The sequence below is a fragment of the Eschrichtius robustus genome, chromosome 8 (genome assembly GCF_028021215.1).
Source record: "Eschrichtius robustus isolate mEscRob2 chromosome 8, mEscRob2.pri, whole genome shotgun sequence".
NCBI classification, from domain to species: domain Eukaryota; kingdom Metazoa; phylum Chordata; class Mammalia; order Artiodactyla; family Eschrichtiidae; genus Eschrichtius; species Eschrichtius robustus.
This window is the reverse complement of record NC_090831.1, coordinates 99927613-99948134: the sequence shown is the minus strand read 5'-3', so window position 1 is coordinate 99948134 and position 20522 is coordinate 99927613. Positions and strand designations below refer to the sequence as shown.

General features: G+C 32.7%; 1 protein-coding gene across 1 annotated transcript in view; it reads right to left on the bottom strand.

Moving 5' to 3' along the window:
* The window catches only part of KCND2 (potassium voltage-gated channel subfamily D member 2), a 476550-nt gene that overhangs the window by 348832 nt on the left and 107196 nt on the right, over positions 1–20522 (bottom strand). The window lies entirely within an intron of this gene.

Below are 20522 nucleotides of genomic sequence, written 5' to 3'. Positions count from 1 at the left end.
TTTACTTTTCTTATTTTTTCCTTTACTTTTCGATAAACTCCTACTTATACTATTAGAGATAGCTCAAGTAGCTTCTCTGTGAAGTCTCTACCAACTTCCTCACCCACCCACTCACTCACTCACAGGACACTTTGTTCAGGTATCTCTTGCAGCCATGTTTTACAGTAATGGATCTATTTTACATAAGTATACTCTGCAGAGGTGTAAGGCTAAGGTCACAGCCCATTGATCTTTGTATCCCAGTCATCCAGCACAGTGCCTGGAATATAGTGTGTGTTCAGTCAATAATTTTTTATATACAAAAGTGAATGAAAGATGAATGAATGAATACTCATTGAATAGAAGTTTCATATTATATCCAGGATAGCTCTCAATGTACATTTTTTTCTAGTTTGCTTTTACAAAGTTTATTAGTGTTACTTTCAATTATCACTTCTACTAGGACAATGTCATTATTTTGTTGTTAAAGGAAATTGCACACACACACACACACACACACACACACACACACACATTTATCCCAGTATTGCTGCTATGCATTCAGAAAATGGCTAATTTTACAACCATCTGGTTGACATATAATTACTTATATCTGGCAGGCAAAAGAGCAATATATATATATATGTGTGTGTATATATATATGTGTGTGTATATATATATATATATATATGTGTGATGTGTGTGTGTGTGTATATGTGTGTGTATATATATATATATATATATATATATATATATATCAAAACTGTTCAAGCTCTTGGAAGCAGTGATTCAGTTTTTAGAAAGTTGTTCACCTAAATAATTGTATTTAATCATTTAACTCTAATCTTGTTTAGTACAGCAATATTTTTAAACAGATAAAACCTTGAGATATCTGAAATTTCTAACTAACATGATAATATAGAAGAATATTTAATCATATGGGGAAATGTTAATTACATATTGTTAAGTGAACAATGAGTTACAAAACAGTGTAGATACTAGGATGAAAGACACTTGAGTAAAATATACATTGTGGAGTCCAGGAAGACATTTAAGAGAAAACAACACTGGAAAACAAATTTATTATTTTCCCAAGCACTAGCTGTAGAATCATGTGTTTGTGTGTGTGTGTGTGTGTATAAAACTTTAATAAAAACGTGCCCCACGTGCCATAAAATGATTACAGATGTATGATAAATGCTAATTTTTATGAGAGCCCCCAGGGAACTTTAAATTATTAGTAAAAATACAATTATACCATTTTATTCCTTCCTTCATTCTTTTCATTTATTCCTTCAGTAACCTATGGATGAGAGTCTAATAGGTGTCAATACTGTGCTAAATTCGTAATGACCAAAATGTTTTACTACCCTCATGAATCCCAAGTTCTAGCTACTAAGCAGTGCCTAAGAAAATAACCATATGTATTTACAAGGTATTATGGAAATTTATGGAGGTAGGAGGGGAAAGGGTTAGAAAATTGAGATGAATTGGACTTTAAAGTTTGAATTAGGCTGAGTTGACGGAGAAGAAAACCAGTGTCTCAAAAGAAGCGGCAAGAGCGGAGGCACTGTAGGTTCAAAGGAAGTTTTGGGTGGGAAAAGTGAAGTGTCCTCTGTGTCTGGTTTTGTATTGACCCTAAGAACTACAGGAGATAACTCTGGAAAAGAAAAATAGGCAAAAGTGAACAAAACACACACTAATGGATTTTCATTTCATCCTATATACTAAAGAGCTAGAGAATGTTTTCATTTGTTAGTTTGTTTACCACAGAATGTTTTTATTTGTTGTTTGCTTATGCAGTAGGTAGGTAGGTAGAAGGCAGGTAGGCTGGTTGCCTGGCTGCTTGGCTGGTTGGTTGGTGATTTTACTAGAGAAGTAAAACAATCAGAAATTTAAGAAAGATGACCAACAGCAATAAAGATGAACTGACCAAAACCACCATGATAATCACTATGAACATCAATTAAATACTCAGGTAATAATGTTTATTTTTCTTGCCTGTTTGGAATATACTGAGGACTTTGGGTGTCATATCAATTGTCATGATTACTTGAACACGCTATTAAGATATTCTCTGCATGTGTCTTTTACCGCCAATAAATTTTCCCTTTGTAAACAAAAGTTTTCAAACTCAGTTTATAGTGATACAGCTGCCTCTAATATTGAAATCGGTTATTATTTTACCCTTAATGACATTTCTCCAACTTCAAAGCAGTTTTTAAATGATTGAATCTATCTCTTTTTTTCTGTTTCTATTTTTCTATAAACCACCTTAGTTTGCTCATATCAAGTTAAACAACAACAAACAAAAAAAGCAGCAATAGCTACAGAGCACTTTATACTTATTTGAAACCTTTACACATACAAATTACCAGGACATTATGATTATTTAAGTAAATCCATCTAACAGAAATGCTAAAACTATAACCTGAATATGTTCATTCCATTGCTTTTCATTAGATTTTGGTCTCAGTCACCAAGTAAATAGATTAACTGAAGTTATGATTTAGTTGTTAAATAGCAAAATTTAAAGAAAATGAGGAGCACTGTTAAACTTAGCAAATGTAGAAACTATTTATAGTACTACAATTGACAGCTTTGAAGTCCATGACTTGGCAGGACCACGCTACAAGAAAAAGAAACACATCCTTTAGAATTTCTAACTTTTTATTCTGTATTGTAGTTGTAGTCAAAAGATCTTATATATAACAGTGGAATAAGGGAAAGAAGTACCAGCTACTGATTGGATAAGTGGAGAATCTGTTCAAAATATGTAGTCATACATGCCAGGTACTTTACTAATATTCGTGGATATGTTTTGAATCTTATTAAAATGATATTTTCTACTTTGGTGAACTAGCTTAATGAAAAGACTCTAAATTTAACTTGAATTTTGCTGATTTTAGCTGTTAAAATAGGCACTTTTATATTGGCTGCTACATAATCTCTCTCAACCAAGTGAAGAGTTAAGGTAATACCTCATTATTTATTCTATGGAGAATGAAATGTGTACATAGTACAGGGCCTTCATTCCTAGGAACATGTAGATAAACTAAGAAAGAAAATCAGATAAGCAACGCAGGAACAACTCAGAAAGATTAACTTAAGGAAAATGGAAAATAATTAAATGTGGATAGCTTGGCTTTCCAAAGCCTAGAGGGACATGCTAAATACTGACAAAATACAACAGTAAAGTCATTTAGCAAGACAGGTCATTTGGTAAAATAACAACAATAACAAAAACCCATTAATGTCTGGTCTGTTTTATAATATGGTCATGGTATTCTGTGGTGTGTCAGAGATGAATCTGAAAGGTTCTTGCCCTTGCCATTGAATCTCCCTATGACTAATGGCTCACATTTGTTAAACATACAGAAATTATTTAGAGAGTTATACTAAGACACGCATACACACACAAAAGTTAAATTAAAATCAGGAATACTGAACACTTACCTTCTAATTAACTGAGTTGCCTGGAAGCCACACTGTTTCCTGATGTTAATAAGAACTCACAAATAATAATCAATGTAGCTAGTTAAAAATACAAACTCAGTGAAAAATATAATTTCAAGTTAGGTGACTAATGTTCTATTGAATATATAATAATATAGATAATATAATAAAGTCTTATTATTAATGTTAAAATATAACTATTATAGCCATCCCAAAGAATAAATCATTTGGAGTTGTTCCAGGCTAAGTCAGCAGAGTGTCATGGACATTTAACATAAAAAACACTTCTTGACCCTGAGGATATAAATCAGAAAACTATTAGCTGAGGCACACTAGTTGATTCTGCGAAGCTCTACACACAGCCTCACATAATGTCCTCAACAATAAGGAGGAAAACTAATTGATCTTATAATTAATTTGACCAACACAGAATGTACATTTAGGTCAAAGAGTGAATATTGGGTTTGACATTGACCAACTTAGCTATCTTCATGGATCAAATTAAACAAGTAATTGCCAGCATGTGGCCAGGTCAGACTATGGACTTGTACCTATTAATCTGACTATATTTGGAAGTTCAGCTATTAATTTGGGTAATCTATTTACCTCAGGGTATGGCTGAACTTCTGGGATTTGCGCTGTTGGAAGTTGTAAGTGAACATAAAGGGTAGCCCCAAGTAAAATAGGCAATTTACATATGCAGAAAGTACAAAATTTTGTGTAACTGTGGTTAGGGAGGAAAAAAATGCAATTTCTATGTCACTGGAAAAATTACTTATCCAATACTCCAAGCCAATGTTAACATTCCTACCTTGAAAATTAAATAAGAAGTCAAAGAACTGGAGCCATTTTACTAGTTAACATTTACTTATATTGAGTTATATTGAGTTTGAAATTAAATATTAGAATAGGTACTGGAAAGTGTCTCAAATACGTTTACTATGTACAATGTAAAATTGTAACTAAAGAATGTGGAATAATCTTTTAGAGTTCAGCATACATTGAAGATTAAAAAAAAATACAAACAAAGCCAAATTCTTTGCAGAAATAATGTCACCTCCATTGATATGTGAAACTAGAAAATCTTCAGGAATAAACCCCGCATAGCTAAGCATCAAGTATATAAAGGTTAGAGGAGTTATAAGTAAGAGAGTTTCAATAACAGGGAACCTAAACTTAGCATCATTAATTTGAATGGCATAGAACAGCATGTTTCTGACAATCAAGTAGCCAAAGAAGAATCGGCTTCATTGCAGATAAAGCTAAAAGAAACTACTTTTCTTCTCATTCAGCCAAAGGCAGGTAAAAGCAACTTTTATCTTAAGACGTATATGAACATTTCATTTGATTTAGACGGTTTAAGTAGTGACTTGACAGCAGGAAGAGCTAACAGATAGTCACCAGAAGTCCCTTCCATTCCTGGTTATTTTTCCTCCTATAAATTCATTATAGCACATAGTTAGAACAATTATTTATGCCCTAAAATAGAATATATTATCTGCCTATATTAATTTATCACACATCTCTCCCTTATGAAGTCATATGTTTTTTAAAGTAGAGTGAAAAGTTGCTCTCCTTCCAAAAATTTCACCATTTGAGATTTATGGTGATTACAGAATTTTATATCTTTGGATTACTAAACACAACAGAATTGCAAGAAATTTCTAAGAATACTTTTCAAGCATTAAAAATAGAAAGGAATGCGCCTATTCACCATGTTGCCTGATGGCTTTATCTGGTGACGTTTCAATGAGGTGCTGAGGAAATCATCACATGAAGAATTTTTTAAGTAACCTAAGCACCAAAACAAAGTAATCGGCCTGAAATTTCTGAATCTTAAATCTTCACAAATTTCCATAATCAAACGTCATAGGATATATGGTGTTTAAACAAACTATACGTTAGCCAGGTTATATTGATATATGATAAAGAGGAAAGAAAGTACATCAAACATTGCAAACAACACATAAAACTTTTGAACAGTACACATGTGCATCTCGCCTGCTTAAAGAGATGTGAGAAGTCAATGTATTTCTTTGATACTAAGAAATTTCTCTCTGTGAAGGTATCTAAGATTAAGAGTTAAAGAATTTTGAATGATTTTTCAGTGCTTATTAGGTAAAAGTAACTAATATTCACAGTCTCTCTCTGAGCCTGGTACTATGCTAGGTAATTAACATACTGGTATCTGATTAATTTCTCCCAAGTCTGATAGTTGTGTACTCTTATCCCTATTTTTTATATATATTTATCTTAAGGCTCAAAGAAGTTAAATATTTTTCAAGGTCACACAGTAATCCCATTAGATTGGAAATGAACTCAAAGTCCATTAATTCAAAAGTTCTGGGTATTTTGGACAATTCAGAAAACAAAAGAAAAGAAATTGAGGCTATCAAACTTCACCCTATTAACTTTCATTTTTCTTATTGAGTATCAAACATCTTCATTACAGTGTTTGGAGGAAAAAAGTGAAAGCAACATAGTATGTTAATAAATATGAATTTTATGTGATAAATAATATTTGCTTTAAATATGTATTCTTACCACTGAAATTCATATAGGAGAGGGAAGCCAGATTGGTAAATAGTTTAGGATTAATAAAATATCTCTGAATTCTATGGTATTTGTATTCATCAATTTTAATATCCTATATACAGTAGTTATGTTAAATGACAACATCTGCTCTGTGCCTGTGAACTAACTAATTGTAACATAAACATTACAAGAGGAAGAATGGTGCTTATGACAGTTCTGGTGGAGCAATTCTAGAATAGCAAAAAATCACCCCAGTAAGGAGATCATTTTCAAAGTCATTAACATCAGCTTTGTTGTGATAAATATCTTCCTACATAAAATAGCGTGGAGAACAAATTAGATATAAGGACAAAATTACTCACAATATTCACACAATAAATCTGGAAACTATTAATAGGTCTAACTTTGAAGAGATATTCTCTTTCAAAACATTCTAAACATTTTAAAAACCAAGTTTTTGGATATTTGATATTTTGGATATTTGATATTTGAATGAATGGAGAAGAAAGGGCAACATCGTCCACTTCTAATCTATACAAATTTTAAATGTGAATTATCCAGGGAATGATGAATGACATATAAGTTTCATATGTATCTATTATTGAACAAGTAAAAAATTAGGAGCAAAGACATATTTATTGATACACAAAATGAAGAAGACTAAAACTCATAACTATCTTTTGATTACTCAAATTATCTTACTTAAATTATCTTTTGATTACTACATTATTTAATACTGTATCTTAAACATAAAAATACTTTAATATAACTTTTGAGGGGAACTATGTAGCTTAGAGATTAAATTGAACCCCATCCAGTTCTACTTTGCAAGAACTGTGTGACCTTAGCTCAATTATCTAAGCTCTCAAAGACTCAGTTTTTGTTATCTGTAAAACAGTAATAATAACGGTATCTTTCTCATGAGGTTACCGTGAGGATTAAATTAGATAAAATATACAAGTGCCAACTATATAACATAAACCGTACCACTAGCAAGTGGTAAGTTCCCCTTAAGTGATAGAAATCATCATCATTGTGATCAGAATTATCATCACAAAATGTATCCCTATAAACAAGGAATATGTCATTTTTTTAAACTCTGTGTCATGCATTTTTATATTTTCATTAGTAGGTAGTGAAACATCTCATATTTATGAAATCAAATCAAAGAAAAGTAATACAAAAAGTATTTGGTTTGGGGGGGAGGGATAAATTGTGAGGCTGGGATTGACATATACACACTACTATATATAAAATAGATAACTAATAAGGACCTACTGTACAGCACAGGGAACTCTACTCAATACTCTGTAATGGTTTCTATGGGAAAAGAAGCTAAAAAAGAGTGGATATATGTATATGTATCACTGATTCACTTTGCTGTACACCTGAAACAAACACAACATTGTAAATCAATTATACTCCAATCAAAAAAAAAAAAAAAGAAAGTATTTGGTTTGAGATATTGCTAATGTGCTCATTTTCCCCTCATTAGTTAATGTAATCTTAAAGATTGTAATAGGAAATAATAATTTCCATCCATTTAATCAATAAGGACCATGAACATGAATTTATAATGAGATTAAAAAGTCCAAACCAGCTCTCTCTCCTTAATAACTGACCAAAGGAATTTCTCTTGACTCAACTTCTTGAACTGAAACTTGAGAAATGCCAAGGGCTCCATATAAAGGTTTCAACAACCCAGGAGAGGTTTGTTTCTATACTGCACAACCATATAAATATAAATCTATGTTAAACCTTCCTTATGCTTATAATTTTCATAAGCCTAAAATAACTAAAATGCTACAATTTAAACACAACAGAACGTAAAACCAATACAAATCAGGTTAATTCTAAATTACATTAACAAGTTAATGTGAAGGATGATTTTTAAATTTAATAATTTTTAGCACATAGCAATTAAGTAACTGCTACTTTACGGACCTTTTGAATTCACTAAGCCCATCCTATTGAACATGCTATGTGACAATCATTCTCCCCTCACTTTCCCTACTGGACAATGTAATTTCATCTTTCTACGGTGTGGATTAAGGTCATTTGACCTCTCTTTAATGAAAATGCATTATTTATGTATTGTCTACTTCTATCTTTTCTCAGTAGCCCTAGACAATTAAACAGAACAACATAGAAGCAAAATGTTTGTACATAAAAATTCTAAAGCGAAGAGTAAAATGTAGCAGCAGAATATATATATTCAACAAGAAAGAGGCTTATATTAATTTATTTTAGATTATCAGCAAAGAGATATCACTCATTCTAAAACAGAATTATTGTAGAGAACACTCACATGCCTGAGAATATGCCCATGCGAGCCCATGTAAACAGCTTTGCTTTAGTCCATTGGATTGATTTCTATGGCAGAACCTTCACTGGGGTGGTTTTTGCTCTCAGTCAGCTCCCAAGGATTTAAAGCTTGCCAACTGTCCTTTTATTTCCAAACTTCCTGGCTTGGCAATTTAATTCCGGTTCCCTTTTCCCCCCTCCCTAAAACTACAAACAGGTTTTACCCCCCTACCCCATCACATCCCTCTCTTACCCCAATCTGAGTCAGAAACCCAGGCCTCTGCCTTGCTGAGAAAAGAGGATTTAAGCACACACTCATTCATTCCTTCAGCACACACTTATTGGGCACCTACTCTGCACACTAATACCCTATGTTGGCACTGGGGAGAGGGCAATGGATTATGCTGATGACATCAGGCCAAAATGTTTCTTGCTAAACTCTCATTTGTATCAGCACGTATATTTCACTGATCATAGAGAACTCTACACAGCTGAATTTAAAAGTTGGCTTTTATTCAATTCTATAAAAATACTTTTCCTGGGGGCAGGGGTTAATTTCTACATCACCATAAAGTTTTCTACTTTACCAATAATTTGAAATAGATACCAGGTGCTTTAAACTTCTATTTTTCCCAGAAATAATTAGTAAACACTTAAACAATAACCCATTCAATTAAGACAATTAAATATATCAAAACTTTAAAAATATAAACACATTTACAATAATCTAGTTCTTTGGAAAACAGGCAACGGCCAGTTAACACAAATATATCAGAATTTTAGCCTAAGAATCTCATATACTTTCTTCGATTATATAAATGTATGCTGATGACGGTTATTCAGCTGTCATGATGGCCAAAAGACATTGCAAAATCCTCACTAGTGATAGTAATAATAATATTTGTAAAAATAATAATGTATTATCACCAGCATCCTATTAAGAAAGCATAGGCACTATTGGAGGAGGTTTATTTTTGTACCATAAAATTAAAACAAATAGAAGTTGCACTGCTTACTGAAAAAATAAATCCTCAACTGTTAAAGGATAAAAGTTAAAAGAGAATATTCATTTAGTCCAACCTTCTGGTGATCAAGGTTTCCCTATCTTTGTCATTCACAAAAGGACATTTTGAAGAATTATATTCCTAATCAATTTATAAAATACAATTGGGATTTCATGCTGCTTTCTTAATAGCTTGAATAATGAGAAGACCCAGGGGAGAGGGGTATAGATATAAGGAGTACCATGTGCTTAGAAATTTCGTGCAAAAGTCCCCATTTGGCTTATGCAGTGACATATATGCAAAAATAAGCCACTCAAATGTAAAAATGATTAAAAAATAAAAACTCTTCATTAAATTGTCCATTAGAAAAGAAAACAATCATAATTTTTAGCATTTGTGGCAATTTTCCCAAGTCACCATCTTTACTTCCTTTAAGAGGCAAAATAAAGTTACATAAACTTCAATTAATACCAAAATTCTTTGACAATAACTTGGAGAATCTCACAAATAACATGGAATTTTAAGTAAATATCACATGTATATTTATTCAATGTGTCACTCAATTACTCATATAACAAATATTTACTGAGAGTCTGGTCTGCTATGTGGCAGACACTGTTTTAGCAGCTGGGAATCTAGCAATAATCAAAATAGAATAGAAGTCTGTACTTTCAAGGAGCTTACATTCTAGTGGCAGAAGGGAGATGACAAACAAGACAACAAATAAAGTATATAGTATGTTAGACAGTGACAAGTGCCCAGAAGAAAAATAAAGCAAGTGGTGATGGACATGGTGATTTAGTTTAGTTAGAATGACCTCGCTGGAAAAATTACATTGAATAAAGAACTGAAGTTGGTAAGGACAGAAACATCCTTTAATTACTGTCATACTTTGATTGTAGATACTTATGAAAATGTTAAGTAGAATATAATTCCTCAATATTTCCCCCTCAATTTCCTTCAAGGAAATTTCTGAAAAGTAGCTTCAATAACGAGCAATGTTAAGACAGTGTTAAGAATGCTAAGACACTTCTTTATGAGGAGTTAAGAATGACCAGATGTTTCATTCAACAGTGAAATTTCTGGAAATGTCAGCATTTGTCAGTAGAATATAAATGTAAATGGTTTGTATTTCTTAGGTTAAAAATAACTAAAAAAGGAAGACAGGATCCCATAAAGATTTCTGAATTCCTAAATATAAAAGAAAGGGATGCCTTAATTCTAACTCTTTTGCCTTTTTAAGAAGTATTGCTAACTGATTACCAAGGAATATTTGGAACTGTATTTACTCTTTCTATTTGGGCCCTTTGCACGGAACTGTTCAGGGCCACCTCCTGTGGTTTCCAGCTAGCCCTGAAATACCTGGAGACATCCTCGGTAACCCTGTGCTCTAAAGAGCTACTGAGAAGGGAGAGGCAAGAAGGTAGCAAACGCCAGAGGAGAAAGGTGTTGGCAAGAGAAACTAATCACCTGTGATACATCAATTATACATGATCATATAAAACAGATCTCACAAATGGATGTGGAACAAACATAAAAATAAATATGTTTAACTCTTGAGAAATATTTCTATATCCTGAACTATTCTAGTGTCCTCTTCCAAGTTGAAATCTGAGTGCAGCGACTCCTGACGTAAACAATGTACAAATGCTTCCGACTTTGTCTGTCCTACCGTCAAACCTACATTTTAATGGCTGTGTCATTCTGATAGACTCCTGAGGCTAGACAAAAAAAAAAGGAAAGGCTTGCGCTGAATTCTTAGGATCAATACAAAGCAGTGTCAAACCAAAAATAATGTGTGCTCCGTCTTGGAATACAAAGAAGGCTAGATGGAATCAGTATCATCAGGTGGTCACTGCACTCATTTCCAGGTGAGACTGAAAATAACGATGTACTAGAATGAAAATAGCTCAATGCAGAACGACTGGAAACCAGTGCATAGGCCAACTGAGCTATAATTGTAAAGAAAAGGAGGAACATATGAAAATACTGGTATAGGACTGATGAAACTGTGTATATCAAGAACACTTTTCTTTCCTCAAAACCTTTAATGTTGTCTTTGGCTAGGCATGGCTCACAGTTCAGCTATTTCTAGAACAGTAAAGAGTCTACAAATGAAAACATCATATCCCTTGGAACTGTGCATTTTTTTCCTGTCTGAATTATTGGCTTTGATAGCGGTTTTTTACTGACTAAGAATTTGGAAGAATTGAGTAGTCTTTTTTCTATGCCAAATTAGAAGTTAAATTTGCCCCTTTTCAGTATTCATCTATTTGCTAATTTTCCTTACATTGGGGTAGGTAAATATGATTGGTGACAACGTGGATGTTTTTGAAAAATTCATCCATTCAACTAATATTTAAAGCACCTACTTTTTTGGGCCAGGCATGGATCTAGGCATGGGATATTCAGAGATACACAGGGAATTCCTGCATGCAAAAATCTCATCCTTACAAAATGGCAGGATCCATGCTTTAAGTGAAGTTATGCACAAATATCTTTGTTTACACAAAGGAAAGAATAACTAAACAGTCTGCGAAGTTATGAAAGATGGCTAGTTTTCACTAAATACTCATTCTTTCTTCTATAAGAATAGAGTTTTGGTTAGGCATAAGGTCCCCTTGCTCAAGACTACACTACCAGCCTTCTCTGCAGCTAGGTATGGCCATGCGATTAAGTTCTCACCACTTGAATGTGAGTGGCAGTGATATGAAGAACCAGTTCTGAATCTTGCTCTCAAAATATCTGGGAGTGTTATTTTTAAGCAAAGATTCACTTAGCATGCTACCTATATCGTGCCTAACATCTTCCAGGCAGGAAAATCAAAGTCCTAAAAAGATTTTGTATGCCCGTGTAAAAGAGATTTAGATCAAGTCATCTAGTGGATAGTTTCAAGTGGTATGTAGTATTCTGCATACCTGAACCAGCCCACCCACCACATGAGTGCACTATCTTGGACATGGCTCCTTCAGCCCCCAGTGGAGATGCCCCAGGTGGCGTAGCATGGCATAAACCAGTTGTAACTGTTGAATCCTGCCCAAATAGCAGATCCATGAACAAAAAGAATGACTGTTGTTGTTTTGAGCTACGAAGTTTTGGGGATGGTTTATTATGCAGCAATAGATAACTGACACACATGTCCAATTTCAAAAAAAATAGTCCCACAAAAATTCACTGTAAAACTATACAGCATGTTAGTCAGGCATAGGAGTATCAGATGCACACTGAAATTATGCGTCACGGATGGAGGGAAGGGGAGCCATTTGTGCTGATGGAGCTAGTAGTAACTAATACTGTAGCACGTTTAAAATATTTACTTTGTTGACAGTCTTTTGCTTCCTGTTAATATATATTCATAAAAGTTATCAATAGACATATAACTGAGAAGACAGAATGCCATACAGATGGTTCCTGACTTCTGATGGTTTAACTTACGAGTTTTCAACTTTATGACAGTGTGAAAGCAATTAGGTAGAAACCATACTTCGAATTTTGAATTTTGATCTTTTCCCAGGCTAGCAATATGTGGTGTGATACTCTCGTGATGCTGGGCAGCAGCAGTGAGCCGCAGCTCCCAGCCAGACAGTCGATCATGAGGATAAACAACCGATACACTTACAACCATTCTGTACCCAGACAACCCTTCTGTTTTTCACTCTCAGTACAGTATTCAATAAATTACATGAGCTATTCAACACTTTATTCTGAAATAAGCTTTGTGTTAGATGATTTTGTCCAACTGTAGTCTAACGTAAGCGTTCGAGCACTTTTAAGGTAGGCTAGGCTAAGCTATGATGTTCAGGAGGTTAGGTGTACTAAATGCATTTTCAACTTATAGTTTCAACTTACAAAGAAAGATGATCTAAAAATGTAATTAAAGAGTAAGCCTTGGAAAGCCTCCATAGAATTTTTTTAGTAAATATCCCCAAAGTCTTCACAATACTACAATATAATTCCATTTGACTATTACTTAGCTGCTACTTTTTAGTTATATGAAAGTTAGGATGAATGATAACTAGACTTATGGTGATCATTTTGAAATGTATACAAATATCAAATCACTCCTTTGTGTACGAAGAACTAACATAGTGTTGTGGGTCAAGTATATTTCAAAAACAAACACACAATCTCATAGAAAAAGAGATCAGATTTGTGGTTACCAGAGGCAAGTGTGTGGGAAGGGGGAGGGGGAAGAGTGAATGAAGGTAGTTGAAAGGTACAAACTTCCAGTTATAAGATAAATAAGTACTAGGGATATAACGTACAACATGATAAATACAATGAACACTGCTGTAAGTTATATGTGAAAGTTAAGAGAGTAAATCCTAAAAGTTCTCATCGCAAGGAAATATGTTTTTATTTCTTTAATTTTATATCTATATGAGATGACGGATGTTCACTAAACTACTGTGGTCATCACTTCATGATGTCTGTAAGTCAAATCATATACACCTTAAACTTATACAGTGCTGTATGTCAAGTATATCTCAATAAAAGTGGAGGAAGAAAAGAGAAAAATACACTCAAGGAAAGAAACTTAAGTTTGCCTGTTAATGTTAATCATTAACTCAGAGTAGCAAAAGGTAAGAAGTTAACAGGAATTATCGGAGCAGATACTTCTGTTCCAAAGTGAAATTTTAGCAACATGTAGGACTTAAAAAAAAAAAAAATCACCAAGTCATTATGTTTGTATTTCAGTTTTATTAATGGTAAACATTATTATTTCATTTGGGACAGAAAATGTACTATAAATATTCTAAAATGAACAGAATGCTTTCTATGCTTGTACTCTTCCAGTAGCTTAACAAATTTACCATGTTCTTGTTCCCAGCTTGGAAATTTATGCTATATAAAATTTTCATTTGTGTTTTTAAATGACCCAATCAATATCTAACCGATTAGAATTCGTCTCATATTGATTCTTTACACAATGAGAAGATTATCTGGGGAGAGTAAAAGAAGGTTGGATATTTTTAGATTCTAAAACATTTCCCTATTTTCTTGAATTAAAATAGACAGAAAAAATGCTTTCTCCTAGTTGGAATATGCTTCATAATCAGCTACATATTCTTTGAACTCCTTAAGGAAAAATAAAAATGTGTTCAGCATGACAAAGTTGACTGGATTCTAGATGAACTATAAAGTCAAGTAAATAAATCATATAAAACCACTGACTATACTCTTATCTCTATAAATACAAAAATTATGCATTTGACTTTTGAGTTTTATCACTGTTTAGTTTTCCATTAAACCTAATAAGAAAGTACTAGTTCCCTCCTTTCTCATTCTTAAAATTTAATGGCATAGTCACATTTAAATATAAATTGTTTTTACCTATCTAAAAATACTTTCTAGCAGAAATAAAATTTAACTCTAATCAAACCTTACAATTACACATCATAGAAACCATTTACTCATAATTTTGACATTCCTTGTTTCTTCATAATATTTGGGAGTATCTTATCTCTGAGGGTAATTGAATCTTCCTCAGTTATATTTGAAATTATAAACAACACTTCTATATATTATTCTATCCCCATTAATTTACTACTTATTTTTCCATCTAGCACTAAAAAAAGGCTTTCTTTCATCCCTCTCATTATATCAAATTAAAAAGATAATAAAGAATTTGGCAGAATGTAGCCACAAATAAATCTGCCATATCTTATTTTCATTGTGTATCATATTATTAACAATAAAACTTGAAATCACTTCCCTTGAGCAAAAACCAATTACAGTATATAATTACCTTCATGAAATAAAAATTGTATTATGTGTAATATTTTGTTACCTGATTTCTTTAGCAATATATTCTGAAAATTTTTCATATCTTCAAACTTTCTGTGAGTAACACCTTTAAATTTTTGGTGTTTTTGACAACTCCTTAAGAAACCATTTTGTGAATTTAAAATAATCTAATTAACCCACTATTGTTGGTAAATTGTCAGTGCTCTTGAGGTAATTACATCTAAAAAAATTTTAATAATATATAAATATGCATACTTAAATTCTCCAAACCTGGTTATATATTGTAGGGCAGAATGCTGTCTCAGTTTGGATTTAGGGAAAGGACTTACCCTATTTTTCTTGGTCAGCGTTTTCTATATATTGTGGCCATGATTTGTCCCTAAAGTAGTCAATACCTATATAAAACTGAATAGTTTCCTTACAAAAATATTTAATGTGATATCATTAGTAAGTCTGTAGCTCTAAAATTTGCTCACAGCAAAACCACAAAAGGAGTAAAATTTATTAAATATTTTCCATCTGATGATGAGTTAGGTTTGAAAACGTATTAATTGATTCTTTTTTTTTTTTTTTTCTTGGTCATTTCCCAAAGTCATACTACTTAGGAATTTGTGCTGCACCAGAAGTCACCACAGATCTTTAGTTGTCAGGCATCAATTCTCCATCCACACACTCCCCCGACTTAGAGATCCTACTCACTTCAGAACAAATACAGTCCTTTATAAACAGGAAGAGAAAAGACACAGATGAACGGACAAAGACAATGCTATCCTGCAATACACCGATTAGCCACATAATTGCAGTTCCTATTGGTCCTGTTTCTAGTACTATTAATGATGATGTTGGTAAAGCAATTCTGGTAAGGTTTTATAATATTCCCGTATAAAATACTTATGACCACTGATGTCCTTTTCTTTGTGCAGTAAGTATTTCTAAAAGCTATCTACAATTTGAACTGGCATTATGATGCCTGCCATACTTTTCTCATAAATTCATATTTTCATACAGTAGATAAATGCATTTATTGCAGATATCATATGTCATATTTCCTTCAGAAAAAAAAGATATATATCAGGATAGTATAGGTTATGTTGTGGGAACAAACAAACCCCAAAACTCAGTATCTTATCGTAATATCATAACTAGCATCAATGAAAAATTCATATTTCATTGATATAAAGTTGGTATCTGCAGTACTCCAGGGCTATTGTACATGTGATACACCTAGTGATCCAGGACAGCTTGACTTTGTGCATCGCCCATCTGGACAAGAGGCTTGGGTAGTGGTGTTTCCCTGCCCCTGCCCAGACGTCACACATATTTCCCCCAATTACATTTTATTGGGCAGAACATTATATAGTCTGACTAACTCAAGACATTTGGAAGGTCTACTTTCATGTGTACTCAACAAGAAGGAATAAGAAACAAATCTTTTAGAAAGGTTTCTAGGCCACAGACAGAAATGGATTGTGTGTGCAGGGATTTTAAGGATGACTTCAAGAAAGGCCAATTTGAAATTCCTTTGGAAGTCACCCAAAGACTTTTGAGTGTATTTTATTTCATTGAAATAAACAATATTTAACATATCATTTTTCAAAGCAGTATAGTCAATTGGCAAGGAAGCTAGGGTCATGAAAGTTAAGTTGAAATTGATCAATTGTGACCTTAAAGTCTAACACCTTACCTAATTTTTCTGTGCCATCATTCCATCAACCAAATAAGAGTAATAATAATAATTCAGTAATCATTTCTATTTCCCTGACATATGTTATTACATATGGATGAAGGACTTCTTCCATGGCTGCATGCCAGTAACCAAAATATTATCAGTGATATTTTCAAACTCAACTGCATTACCAAGATTGGAAATTCCATGGTTCATAGAAAATACACTGTCTTGCTTTCCTGCACTATGCTATATGTCAGAATCATCTTTCTTATTCCATTCTTAAGAAAGAGTTAACCTTGAAGAAAAAGCACATTACACATTTCTTGTATCAAAAATATGCATGGGTAGAGATCTGCCTGCTTTTAAATAGCTATTAAAATTTCCTGGCCACTTATTTCCATTTTATTGTATTTTCAGTAACAAATGAGTTCTCCTCTTAAACATGCATATAAATTTCCCATATAGATTACAGAAGACATGAGCCATTTGCTACTGAGAAAAGTAATATTACAACTAAGATTTTATCACCCTTTTAATCCTTACAATAGTTCTAGTATATGATATTCCATATTCTTTAAAAAGTAGGAGTCAAACAAAAAAAAGCAAATTATTCAAGGAAACTTTCTATATTTCTTGCCACATTTTTGAGATGTTGGCATTTTTGAGCTGGTACTTAACAATGATCTCTTAAAGTTATGTTGAAAGCAGAAATTATCCCAAAAGATTGACATGGCTAGGTAATGCAGTAAAAAAAAAAAAAAATCACATTTTTGTGAACCTGCTTTGCATGTAGTTTTGTTTTAATAACAATACCTATTATTTCAAACATCGTTTAGAGTTAACACAAGACTTTTATACAATTATTATCGTATTGTATTCAGTTAAGTTATCGTACTCACTTAAAATCCTGTGTTTGTGTCACTAGAGAAAATAGAGGGTCACTAAAGAAATTCCTAATTTAGATATATAATTTATTGAGATACCTTAATTAAGTAGTTTATTCCTTAATTCCCATAAAATATTGCATGGGAAAAAACTTCCATTCCAGTTGGTGTGGGTTTAATCAAAGGAGATCTACAAACTTTGTGATTGCTGGTCTAAGTTTATATTCCAAATGTCTTTCTCAAAATTTGTACTTATTCAAAGAAAGTAATATAATACATGTTTCTTGATGTATTTCTGTACCTTTAACAAGTCATCTTTTTATTCCTCAAAATGTTAATCATGGCATGTGGTAATCATAAGGTAAATTTTTAACTATTGCATATATAAATTATTTTAAAGTCTTATTTTAAAGTTAAAATTATATACATATATATATATATATATATATATACATATGTGTATATAATTTTAAACACAGATATATGGTATATTTATAAACCATTTTTTTTTTTTTAAATAAAAGGGAGGGAAATGTTAAGCTAACACTTTTTATTTGCCTTAAATGTTAGGCTTAGGTGTTTCCTATGTTCATTCACTTATTAAGTAATTATCTAGTACTTCTTACACATCATTCTCTTTCCTCTAAAAGTATATAGTCTAGTTGGCAAAGGGCAGGCCACAAAAAAAGCAATGAGCCAATAATTTAACAGCTCTATTGGGGGTCACATTTCATATGTAGGGTGAGCATATGAAGAGGGACACCTAAGCTGTCTGACTGCATTCCAGGAGGCATTGCTGAGGACATCACACCTTTTGAGATAAAATGTAAAGGATATACAGAGGTTTTCTACGTGGACAGATTTGGTAAGAGCATTCCAGGCAGGACAGCATGTGCAAAACCATGGAAATATGATAGAATATTGTAAGTTCCTAGAATATGTGCCATTTAAAAATATAGTACAAAATAAATATATTGGCTCCCATTCTTACAAATAAAGACAGAGGGTTTAAGATTCTTAGTGGGAAACGTGAATGTACACTTATGTTTGACTCCTTAATACACTGCCTTGACCCTATATATTCTTTTCTTAAGATATTTGTTTGTTGATTTATTTGGTTGTGCCAGGTTTTAGTCGCAGCAGGTGGACTCCTTAGTTGTGGCATGCGAACTCTTAGTGGCGGCACGTGGGATCTAGTTCCCTGACCAGGGATCGAACCTGGGCCCCCTGCATTGGGAATGCAGAGTCTTAACCACTGTGCCACGGCGAAGTCCCTCTTTTCTTTATTAAGGTCAGGGCATAGGGAATGACAGGTATACAAAATTGGTATCTTTAAAAATTCTGTCATGTCTAGGAAAACTACTAACATACTACTCACTGATTTTGGAAATTAAATAGGATATATTTTAGAAAACAAGTCAAGGGGTGAAAAAATCAAACTTTAATAACCCTAACATAAACTCCTCCTGGCTTTGGAACCTTGAGTCCACCACGTTTCTAGTTGTTTGCCTTCTCCGGATGTATTTTCCTGCATCAATTAAGGAATGAATTATAATGCTCTGTGATAAATGCTTCACCTACATATCATAATTTGCTTTTAAAATTAAATCTATACCCCATATTTCTCTGATCCTTCTAAAAATTCTCAGAGGGAATTAAGTCAAGATGATTACTTTCAGGTTTAGGAGGACAAAGTTAACTTTTATAGAAGTTAAGTGGTCTGTCTAAAATCTCACAGCTGATATATGGCTGAGCCAGAATTTGAACCCAGTTTTTCAGAGTTCAATCTCAGCACTTTCTTCAATACCACATCTAATGTTAACCAAAAACCCTAATTCTAATTTGAAAACATTTTCCCTTAAGTCAAAACATTAAGAGACACTGTGAATAGAAGACATACACAAAAAAGCCCATCTCCTATGTGAGAGAAAAAACCTGACCTATAGATTCTGCCAATACTACCAGAAGAGCTGAACAAAAATAAAAAATTTAGAGTCATCTAAATGTTTTAAAAGAGACAATAAACATGTTGAAATTTTTAAAAATCTCAGTATGGATGAATTTTTTATGTTGTCATTTTAGCATCCAGTTGAGCTAAAACTGATAGAGCCTCAAGTTTTTCATGATTCTTGAAAGGCAGTATTAGCTAATGAATTGAAATAAATGGTGTCAATAGGCTAAAAATATTTCAAAGAGGGTGAGTTCAGATCTAGGGATTCTAATAGAATGCATATATATGCATACCTATAATATCTTATTTTATATTTACATTCATGTTATAAAATATTTTGTATTTAAATATATTTATTTTTATATAAAAAGAAAATAAGAGAAAGTCTTTAAAAAATAACAATAGGGAAATGTCAATTACCATTAAGTGAACATAAATGATGTTTTTCAATAACTTACTCTCTTAATAAGGCAAAGAAAATCTGAAATTATTTCCTCAAAAGTTGCTAAGAGGTTTTTGCAAGGATTGTCTATTTGTAACTGGGTTCTTGTCTCACAGTGTAAGTGTGACTGCCCCCCATTCAACTGCCTTCTTTTGATATCTGAAATTCAACTAAAATTCAATGGAATTTCAAGACAAGGGAGCAGCAGAATACAGATAAAAACTCACTGGGAATTTTATGTGATACTTTTAAAAAAATAGTTGCTTGTTAGCGAGACAAGAAAGTCTCAATAGTTGCTTGTTTGAGAGACAAGAAAGTCTACTTACAGTAGAAGTATACCAAGCGCATTGTAGTGTGTGTGTGCTTGATTGGGACTGACTGATTAGGGAAAGAAAATGAAAACAAAAACTTTGCTTTAAGCCAAATACTCAGATTTCAATAAGATACATTTGCTATGACAATTAATTTTCCTTATAGGATTATTTGCCCCCCTTAAAGCCCTACATAACTTGTTTTGATTAAATAAATGACTTGTTACTTTTTGTATGTC